Source organism: Humulus lupulus, chromosome 2 (assembly GCF_963169125.1).
Source record: "Humulus lupulus chromosome 2, drHumLupu1.1, whole genome shotgun sequence".
Lineage (NCBI taxonomy): Eukaryota > Viridiplantae > Streptophyta > Magnoliopsida > Rosales > Cannabaceae > Humulus > Humulus lupulus.
Genome location: NC_084794.1, coordinates 171,689,164 through 171,700,016, shown reverse-complemented (window position 1 = coordinate 171,700,016; position 10,853 = coordinate 171,689,164).

The window sequence follows — 10,853 nt, the reverse complement described above, 5'->3', positions numbered from 1 at the left end:
TTAGTGTCCAGCATACTCTTTCAAGCAATCGCGACCCGGAAGCTCGTCAATTCTCCCGGACTCCCGAAGGGATATCCTTCGAGGAAGGTCCTTCCAGGAGAAGCTCTTCGGGTTATCTTCGCAGATACAGTTCCGTGCCTCGCACAGAAGAAGACCAAGCGGTCGAGTCATGGAGGAGGCATAGTTGGAATGATACTCACCTGACACAGGATCCCGCCTGACACGCCCGACAGGTCGAGGCCGCACACATCCCAGCACGCCTAAAAGTACCTTCTCGCCTACTGTTCCGCTGACAGCCTGGAAAAGACAGCTGCCTTTTTACATTCCCCATACTTTCATGTAAATATACCCACATAGAACCTGGTAGCCAGGCGACTACGGTAATTGTATCCCCTATTTATGGCTGGTGTAATTAAGACTCATGAGGGCAGAGTAAAACCCTAATCCAAAACTCTAGCTATAAAGACCTCCTCATTTTGCAATAGGAGAGGGAACAGATTACATAGCAAGAACTCTGCCAAAATCTCTCTAGCTTCGTCTTCTTCTAGAGAACTCGAGAGAAATACTGTGAGTTTGTGAGGTTCTTGTACACCAGCCATTTTACTATAATTCTCTACAAGTATAATAACATCGACTCGTGGACTAGGGCTCGTTAACGCCTGAACCACGTAAAAAACCTATTTGTCCATTTATATTTCTGCACTTCTACAGTTCTTATCTTTTTATTATTTTGTTTGTATTCGTTTCTGAAAAACTCGGTAAACACTCAGTATTTCGCGCCCATAAAAGAACCAAGCCCCGCGAGACAGCCCCGCGTGCCCAAGCTCAAGCCCCAGCAGCATCGGCCTCGCGTGGCCTCGCGTCCGAGCGAGGCCCTTGATGCACGCGCCTCGCGTCCGAGCGAGGCCCTTGATGCGCGCCTCGCCTCGCATCTGAGCGAGGCCCCTGATGCGCCCACCTCACGTTCGAGTGAGCCCTCACCTCGCGCCTCGAGTCTGAGCGAGGCCCTTGATGCGCGCCCCACCTCGCGTCCGAGCGAGGCCCCTGATGCGCGCGCCCACCTCGCGCTCCGAGCGAACCGCACCATCACATGGCCACGCGTGAGGAGGAGGGCCTCATGGGCAGCTAGAGAGCCACGCCATCAATAGGCCATCCAAGGGGGCCTCGCAAAGGCATAGGAGCCACGCCACCTGGTGGCCACGCGAGTGGAGCCATGCACCAAAGGAGCCGCACCACCAAGGGGGTCGCAAGGAGGGCGTCTCGCCACGCTTCCTTAGATATCCGTCAAGGCCACATGCCTATCGCCTAGGCTCATGGGTGACCTCGGGGTGCTTCAGGCATCTCGTGCCAAGGACCCAAGATCCCCACCTCACGCCACGACCATTACACACACCAAGGGTCCCATTCCTTACCCCTTGAGACCCCTATGCTTAAAGGCTTCAGTATGAGTCGAATGGAACATACTTGTACGATCTAGTACTGAGTATGGACACTAGTACCAGTGGGAGTGTTGGAATAAGAGTGATGGCACGTACGTCTACGGCCAGGAGTCAGAGTCGACACCACTACCACCTTCGCCACTATGTCTGCCACCACTCATCAGACAAGGATACGGACAAGTAGTGGAGACATCCTCCTAACACCTACCCCTGTACTAGATGTACAACCACAACCTCTGAAGCCACCCTCTTGACAGAGTACTTATGTACCCCTTTGGTCCCCAGGACCACCATGTACCCAGGGCCATTAGAGCCTACTATAAAATGAACTCTAACCCCACCTGAAGGGGGGTTGGAAAATTGACTGTAGCAAAGGCTTGAGAGTGAATGAAAGTTGATTTCTCCATTGTTATTCTTTCATTGTTCTTGAGTTATTACTTAGATTTCTATAGCTCTGTTATTGACGATCCTTACTTGATACTTTTTTCCAACTCAACTTAGTTGACGAGTTCTCACCATCAACACGCGTTTATAACCAAATGACTCGATTAGCAAGTTAAGCACGGTTCAAAGTTCATTATAACAGTCTTGGAGTAACCAGGGTGTTACAACTTGGTATCAGAGCGTGCCAAGGTTTAGGATTTCTGTAGACTGGCTGGGCATGGACACTCGCCACTGAAGACAAGCTCAACTCATGGTTTGGTAACTATTTATGTAGTTATATATTTAACTGCTTAAATAAAGTATAAATGCTTTACCTATCTACATGAAATACCTTGATAAGGTTGGGCCTTGACATCAGCAAAAACGTGCTTATTAGTACTGATATTGCTAGAACATGCTTATTAATATTGTTCATTGTGAATTATCAATTGATATGTGTTAAATGCTAAATGCTATTATCATGTATCCATTTGTATATCTGTATAATTGTTCAATATGGGTGATTATCTGTTGATCTTGGACCGTGAGGCGGCAAGAGGATTAGTTATCACTGCTTAACTGGTCGTATTGATTGTTTCAACACAGTATAAGTTATAAGAATGATTCCAAGACAGACAGATTCATCAGCTGGCCAGGTTGATCAAGGCCAGAATAACAGACAGGGTCAAGAGAATGACCAGAATCAGATTCCACAGCCAGCTTTTGATAACTGGCAGCAGTTGTTTAATGACTTGTAGGCCAGAGTTTTGAGGCAGGAAGAAGAAATCTGTAACGTCCTACGTTTTCGGGTACCTTTAAACGACACGGGTCGGGATTTTTCCCCCGGGTTAAGAATATTATTTTAAATAATATTATATTTTGTTTGGAAGTATTCCATGAGTTATTGCTAGCCAAAATATGAATTTTGTGATTTTAAAAGTCAAGATAAGACTTTCGGTCCTGGACCGACACAAAAACCCTGATCGGGTAAAAATCTCAAAAAATAAAATGAAAAATTATGGCAATTATATTTTGGGCATAAAATACATTCATTAAAGTTAAACTTTGGTCAAAAAATAATAAACCTAAAAGAAAATGGAAATTTTAGGGCATTTTGTGTTAAATGCCTAATTTTACCGAAATGGGGAATTTTATTCCATAAATAGACCTTAGGATAAATTTTATTGTGTGATTAATTAAATTAAATGTAAGAGACATTTAATTTAATTATTTAGTGTTAAGTTTTGTTTTTAAAACTTAACAAGAGTGAAAAAGGTATAGAAAGTCAATTTGGACTTTTCTTCTTAGGAAATAATTATTAACCTTTATAAAAAAAAATGAAATGATCACATATATAACAATGGGTGGCCAGCCATGTGATGTTTTGAAATCTCATTTATTAACTAATTGAGTTTAAATCCCATTTATTTAAAGGTTTGGGATAATGTCAAGTGGGCAAGTGCGAGTAAAGCACTTGAGGGTTTTTTAGGAATTTTAGAGTGTGATAAACTCTTCCAACCCTCCCCAACCGACCACACCACTCTCTCTCATTCACTCATCTGATTTTTTAAGACCTCTCAAAGTGTTCTCTCCATTTTCAACCCCAAGAACACCAAGGAAACTTGGAGGCTAAGTCTTGGTCTAGGAAGGGTTTTCCCTAAGGTAAAGTTTCATTAATCTAGACTTTTGTAAAGTTTTAAGCATAGAGTTTCAAATAGATAATTAACTATGTTGTTGGGGGAAGTTGGTTAGGGTTTTTGAAATGTTTTGAAGGAGCCAAAGCTAATAGGAAGGTCCAAACCTTAAGCAAGAACACCAAAAAGGTAAAAAGTTTACTTTTGATGATTTTTGTTGTAGGGTTTTTAGTTTTAAGCATTATTTTGTATATTTAATGCTTAAAGTTTCTTATTGGTGATGTAATAAGGTTATGGTAGTTGTTTAATAATTTTTATGATGCTTGTGTATTGATTTTTGAAAATGGGAACCAAAACCTCCAAGGGTTTTTGTAGGATACCCTAAAAGAAAACATGTTTTGAGTTGTGACTTCCAAGGGGTCAAACAGCCACTGTATATTGATTTTGTAAAATTAAATTGTACTATGATGTTGTTGAGATTGAGTACATAAAATTGAGCTTTTGAAACACTAAAAAAATGTTTAGAAATGAGTAAGTTATGCTATTTCGAAGTTTAGGTAAAAAACTGTTTTTTTGTATTCTTATTTTCGGAACCAAGTTTGGACAGCCACTGTATAGGGAAAATGAACCCAGTTTTTTCTAAAATTTTGTATACATATTGATGGTGTAACCTAGTATTCCACTGTAAAATTTGGTAAGAAAATATTGAACGGTTTGAAAGTTATTAACTGTCAAAGTTTGGGAAAAAATAAGGACTTGAAAATAAGGCCATTTTTACCTCATTGTTGGAAAATGATTTCACCAATCAAAAATGCTCATTTTGACCTAAGATTTTACAAAGACCTAAATGGCATAACAAAAATGGAATTGGGAAATTTTGGTAATAATTGGGTAAGTAAATTTCAAGTTATGAACTAACGAAGTATGTAGTTAAAAATGTAAAAAATAGGCTTTTCACACTTAGTGTAAAAATGAGATTTTGGAACATAAGGTAAAAAGTAAAATTTTGCTTATTTCAAGATATAAATTGGTAAGTCTTGAAAACATATTTTCACTAAAATTACCCCTTTGAGTTTAAATGAATTATTTTTATTAAAGAGTTTTTATTCTTTTTAAAAATAAGAGATTTAATTTATTAATAGTTAATAAATTAAAAGAGGGTTTAAAACCCTATATTTTGAGAAAATAATTAAATGAATTATTTTTCTAGTAAGTAAAATTGATTACTTGATTTTGGAAAATTAATTAGTCAAGATGGGAAATTTTTAACGGTTTTCCTAATTAAGACAAATTAGGCAATTTTCTTAAAACGGTTTTTAGATATTAAAACCTTAAGAAAAATAAAAGGAAAATTTAAGAGTTTATTTTCTTTAAAAATAATTAAGGAATTTATTAGTATTTTCTGGATATAATGCCGGCTAAAATCTTACATATTTTAACCAACTAGTCGAAAGTGCGGGTTAATAGCGATATCTTGAAAGAATAAGATTTTTAGCGGATTGTGGGAAAATACCATTGTGATACCCGAGCCTAGGTATCGAGACCTTAGGATAGGTCTCCCCGAGACTTAGGATTTAGTCTCGAATACTTTGTATGACTTTCCTTAATAGGTTTAAAACTAAATAAGGATTATAAATCCTTACAAATGACTTTTATTAAAATGACCAAACTGCCCAAAATAATAATAATGAATTATGAGTGCCATAATTAATCCAAGTATACTGTATGGATAACTACAGTATTGGCTAAGCGTAACTGGACTGAACGTTGGAGGGTGAAAACCTGCTGAGCGCTAAGGACTCCAAGTAAGTAAACTTATATTGTATGGCTGCAACATGAAACAATTATTGTATTGTATGTTAGTATAGGGATACATGCACATATATACCTTGTCGTAGAAAGTTGCTTAGAGACGTTAGTCTAGTGGGTGCTGAGTTAGAAAATATGAACGCTAGATGTCCGTCATACCCTAGACGGTTGATCCCCATCACACTGCTTGATTTTATTTATGTCCGGTTCATTACCGCGATGAGTGGCCATGAGATGAGGATAAGCTGGTTAAACCTAGGAGTGCCAAAATAAATGGGACCTAGGGGCCCTCATGCTTTCTTAATCATTGGACGGTTAGAATCCGAGCAAGTGCTCTGATAAGTTATTCCCGGATAGCAGCCGTGAATATTGGTCATTCAGTGAGAGTGCTTAGAGATACTAGGGGTTGCCAAGATTGAGTGAGGCTGAACACCCTAGGGGAAACTGCTCACCAGCACCACTGATTAACATAGAAGTCTCCGTAAAACCGTGTAAATTGGATTACACTCTTGGATAAGTAGTGATGCCCTAGGTAACACGATAGTTACCGTTGATGAGGATATTTATTGGTTAGATCTTAGAGTGGAGACTCGATTCTCTTTTACAGATTAGCAATTATGTTGGAGGGCGCGTTACACCTGAATTGATGGAAATTGTAGAGCGTTGGTCTCGAATTATATTGTGATATAATATATCTGCTTGCTCTGGGATGTTCTGAGTGTAAGGATATATTTGTTGATAAGATATAGTTGTGATATAATATATCTGCTTGCTCTGGGATTTTCTGAGTGCAGGGATATAATTGTTGATAAGATATAGTTGTGATATAATATATCTGCTTGTTCTGGGATTCTCTGAGTGCAAGATTTTATCTAGTTATGAATTAATTTATCATTGGTTATCAAGCATGACCATAAGTTTGCCAGGACGCTTTAGCGTTCTTGAAATTGATTGTGTAGGGTCCGGATGGGTCCGGAACCCTAATTCTCTACATGCTTGTTTGAAAGTTGATCTTACTAAGCATTTTCGCTTACCTAGTTGTTTCATGTTGTAGGTAAGAGCAAGGGCAAGGCAGAGCAGTGAGCGCTAGAGTCTTCCTTGCAAATGTACATGTGGACCGACCTTTTGGGAAGCCGTTTTATTTTTGGAAATGTTGTGTAATTTTCCTAAACTAGGCTCACTCTACTCTTTATAAAACATGTTTGTAACTAAATGTTAAGTATGGCCATACGACTTTTTAAACGGTTTTTTTTTATGGGTTTTTGAGACATTTTGTTAAATGAAAACATTTATATTTCCGCATTATCGAGTCTTGAAAATCTGGGTCGTTACAAAATCCGCCTCTTGAGACAACAATAAGTTCCTACAGGGAACGTTTTGCCTAAGGCACCACCTGTATCAGTGCCAACGGTTGAGCAGCTGCCTGAGGTTGGAAGTAAATGGGAGCCTCTTTATGAAAGGTTCAGGAAACAGCAACCTTCAGTTTTTTAGGGCAGCGCAGATCCTGCTAAGGCATAGCAATGGATGAGTATGATTACCACCACCCTTGACTTCATGAGGGTGTCTGGTAATGAGAGGGTGGCCCGTGCCACGTACATGTTTCGGGAGGATGCCCAAATTTGGTGGGAAGTTATATCCTAGACCAGAAACATCAATGCCCTGAGTTGGGAAGAGTTTCTGACTCTGTTTAATGAGAAGTACTACAATGATGTCATCAGGGCTGCTAATGCAGAGGAGTTTATCAGGTTACTTCAGGGGAGTTTATCAGTGACTCAATATGCCCTGAAGTTTGATAGATTGGCAAATTTTTCCATGGAGCTGGTGCCCACTGATGGGACCAGAAGGGAGAGGTTTCTCTAGGGGCTAAGCCTATATTATCCCAGGATGTTCATATCACCACTGTGGTAGGATTTACTACTTATGCATAGGTGGTGGAGAAGGCGCTCACAGCTGAGAGCGCAGAGAACAAGATCTGGCAAGACAATGCAGCCAGAAGAGAGTTTAGGAGGGCAGATCCTCCATTTGTGGGTTCAGGTAGGGGTAGAGGCCCCAGTGATCAGAAGAGGAAGGTTCCTGATACTTTCTCAGCTCCAGGTCCTGACAGGCGACTACGTGGTATTACAATGGGTCGTCAAGGTGGCAGTGAGGCCTGGAAGACTTATCCTAAATGCCCTAAGTGCAAGAGGCGCCATTTGGGAGAGTGTAGGGCAAAGGCTTGCTTCTTGTGTGGGGCAGTGGGTCATTTCAAGAAAAACTGCTGAAAAGCAAGAAGGGAAGAACCTAGAAAAATGGACAACTCGGCCCCAGCTTGAGTGTTCGCATTGACACAAGCAAAAGTTGAGGCTTCACCCTCAGTAGTTACAGGTCAGCTTCTCAGTGCTAGAACCCATTATACTGTTTTGATTGATTCTGGTGCTACACATTCTTTTGTTGCTAGTAGAATTATTGATAGACTGTGTAAACCATGTGATTATTATACTGTGGGGTTCGGAACCTTATTACCCACTGGAGAGTTAGTAGTATCCAGGAGGTGGGTCAGATCTTTTCCAGTGACAGTGGAGGGCAGAGAGTTGTTAGTGGATTTGATAGAGTTAGTTATGAATGACTTTGACATGATTTTGGGTATGGACTGGTTAGTGAAGTATGGGGCAACCATTGATTGCAGAAGGAAGATGGTCACCTCTGAGCTTGAAGGTGAGGATCCTTTTTTGTTTGTTGGTACTGTGCATGGACCTCGTATACCTATGATTTCAATTTTGAGGGCTAGAGATTTATTGCAAGGAGGTTGCATTGGATTCTTAGCCAGTGTGGTTAACACCACTCAGGCCATGCCAGTGAGACCAGAAAAAACCAGACTAGTCTGTGAATTTCTAGATGTGTTTCCATAAGATTTACCAGGGTTGCCACCGCACAGAGAGATTGAGTTTGTGATAGAACTGGCACCAGGGATGAAGCCAGTGTCTAGAGCACCTTATAGAATGGCCCCAGCTAAGTTAAAAGAATTAAAAGTACAGTTGCAAGAGCTGTTGGATTTGGGTTTTATCAGACCTAGTTTTTTAGCTTGGGGTGCGCCAGTTCTGTTTGTGAAGAAGAAAGATGGTTCTTGGAGGATGTGTATTGAATATAGAGAACTGAATAAGTTAACAATTAAGAACAAGTATCCTCTGCCAATGATAGATGATCTTTTTGATCAGTTGCAAGGTAAAAGGGTATTCTCAAAGATAGACCATCATTCTGGTTATCATTAGTTGAGGGTCAAAGAGGGAGATATACCAAAGACTGCTTTTCGCACCAGATATGGGCATTATGAGTTCTTAGTTATGTCTTTTGGACTGACTAATGCCCCAGCTGCTTTTATGGATTTAATGAATAGGGTGTTCAAGAATTATCTAGACTAGTTTGTGATCGTCTTCATCGATGATATTCTGGTTTATTCTCAGTCAGAGTCAGAACATGAGCAACATCTGATGTTGGTTCTACAGAGACTGAGGAAACAAAAATTGTTTACAAAGTTTAAGAAGTGTGAGTTCTGGTTATCTCATGTATCTTTCCTTGGGCACATTGTCAGTAAGGAGGGGATTAAAGTAGATCCAGCAAAGATTGAGGTAGTCAGAGATTGGCCAAGGCCAAAGAATGCTTCTGAAGTTAGAAGTTTCCTTGGATTGATAGGTTATTACAGATGTTTCGTGGAAGGGTTCTCTAAGATTGCTACTCCATTGACTGAGCTGACACGCAAGAATCATAAGTTTGTGTGGTCAGACTGGTGTGAGAACAGCTTCCAGGAACTGAAGCAAAGGTTGATTACAGCTCCAGTTTTGAGTCTTCCAATAGATCAATAGAAGTCTGTGATATACTATGATGCCTCACACCAAAGTTTGGGTTGTGTTTTGATGCAGTTAGGGAAGGTGATTGCTTATGCCTCACATCAACTGAAAGAATATGAAAAGAGATATCCCACCCATGATCTAGAGTTGGTGGTTGTGGTCTTTACAATAAAGGTATAGAGGCATTACCTTTATAGGGAGAAGTGTGAGATCTATATTGACCACAAGAGCCTAAAGTACTTCTTCACGTCGAAAGACCTGAATATGAGACAAAGGCATTGGCTGGAGTTAGTAAAAGATTATGACTGTAAGATTTTGTATCATCCAAGAAAGGCCAACGTGGTAGCTGATGCTTTAAGCCAGAAGGTTCTGAAACAGATTTATAGTACAAGGCTAATAGCCAGAGAGTTAGCAGAGGATATGACCAGAGCTGGTATAGAGTTGTTGGTGGGGCAGTTGGCCAATATTACACTACAATCTACATTGTTGGAAAGAATCAAGGAGGGTCAGTTGGGTGATCCACAACTGATCAAGATCAGAGAGGATGTTTTGGCTGGAGCATCCAGAGATTATACAGTGTCTGATTTGGGCTTGTTGAGGTACAAGGGTCGGATATGTGTTCCGTTAGACACTGCATTGAGATGAGAGATTCTGGATAAATCTCATACTACTCCTTATTCTTTGCAACTAGGCACCACGAAGATGTATCAGGATGTGAGATCGCTTTATTGGTGGCCTGGGATGAAGAGGGATGTATTAGAATATGTGGCTAAGTGCTTGACATGTCAACAGGTCAAGGTTGAGCATCAAAGGCTAGCAGGGTTATTGCAGCCTCTAGACATCCCATAGTGGAAATGGGAGGACATCACGATGGACTTCGTGGTGGGATTACCCAGGACTGTGGGTCAACATGATTCAGTATGGGTTATTATGGATCGCTACACCAAGTCACATCACTTCTTACCAGTGAGGACTACATATAAGTTGACCCGTACGCAGATCTCTCTGTGAGAGAGATCATGTGCCTCCATGGAGCACCAAGGTCAATCATGTCAGATCGGGACCCCACTTTTACTTCCAAGTTCTAGGGGAGTTTACAGAAGACCATGGGAACACAGTTGAAGTTCAATACTGCTTATCATCCTCAGACAGATGGATAATCTGAGAGGATGATCCAGATATTAGAGGACATGTTGCGGGCATGTGTACTAGACTTTGGTGGATCCTGGAGTAAGTATCTACCTTTGATAGAGTTTTCCTACAACAACAGTTATCTGTTGACCATTGGGGTAGCACCTTATGAGATGTTGTATGGTAGGAAATGCAGATCTCTCATTCATTGGGATGAGGTAGGAGAAAGGAGATACTTGGGTCCTGAGACAGTTCAGAGGACCGGTGAGGCCATTGAGAAGATTAAAGCTCGGATGCTCACTTCTCAAAGTTGACAGAAAAGTTATGCAGATCTCAAGCGCAGGAACGTGGAGTTCCAAGTGGGAGACTACATTTTCCTTAAAGTCTCGCCATGGAAAAGGGTGAGAAGGTTTGGGAAGAAGGGCAAGTTGAGCCCTAGATTTGTAGGTCCATTTGAGATCCTAGAGAGGATTGGTCAGGTGGCTTATAGGTTGGCCTTACCACCGGCATTGTCAGCCATGCATAACGTATTTCATGTTTCAACTCTTCAGAGATATGTATCTGATGTGACTCATGTCTTGAGTTATGAAGAT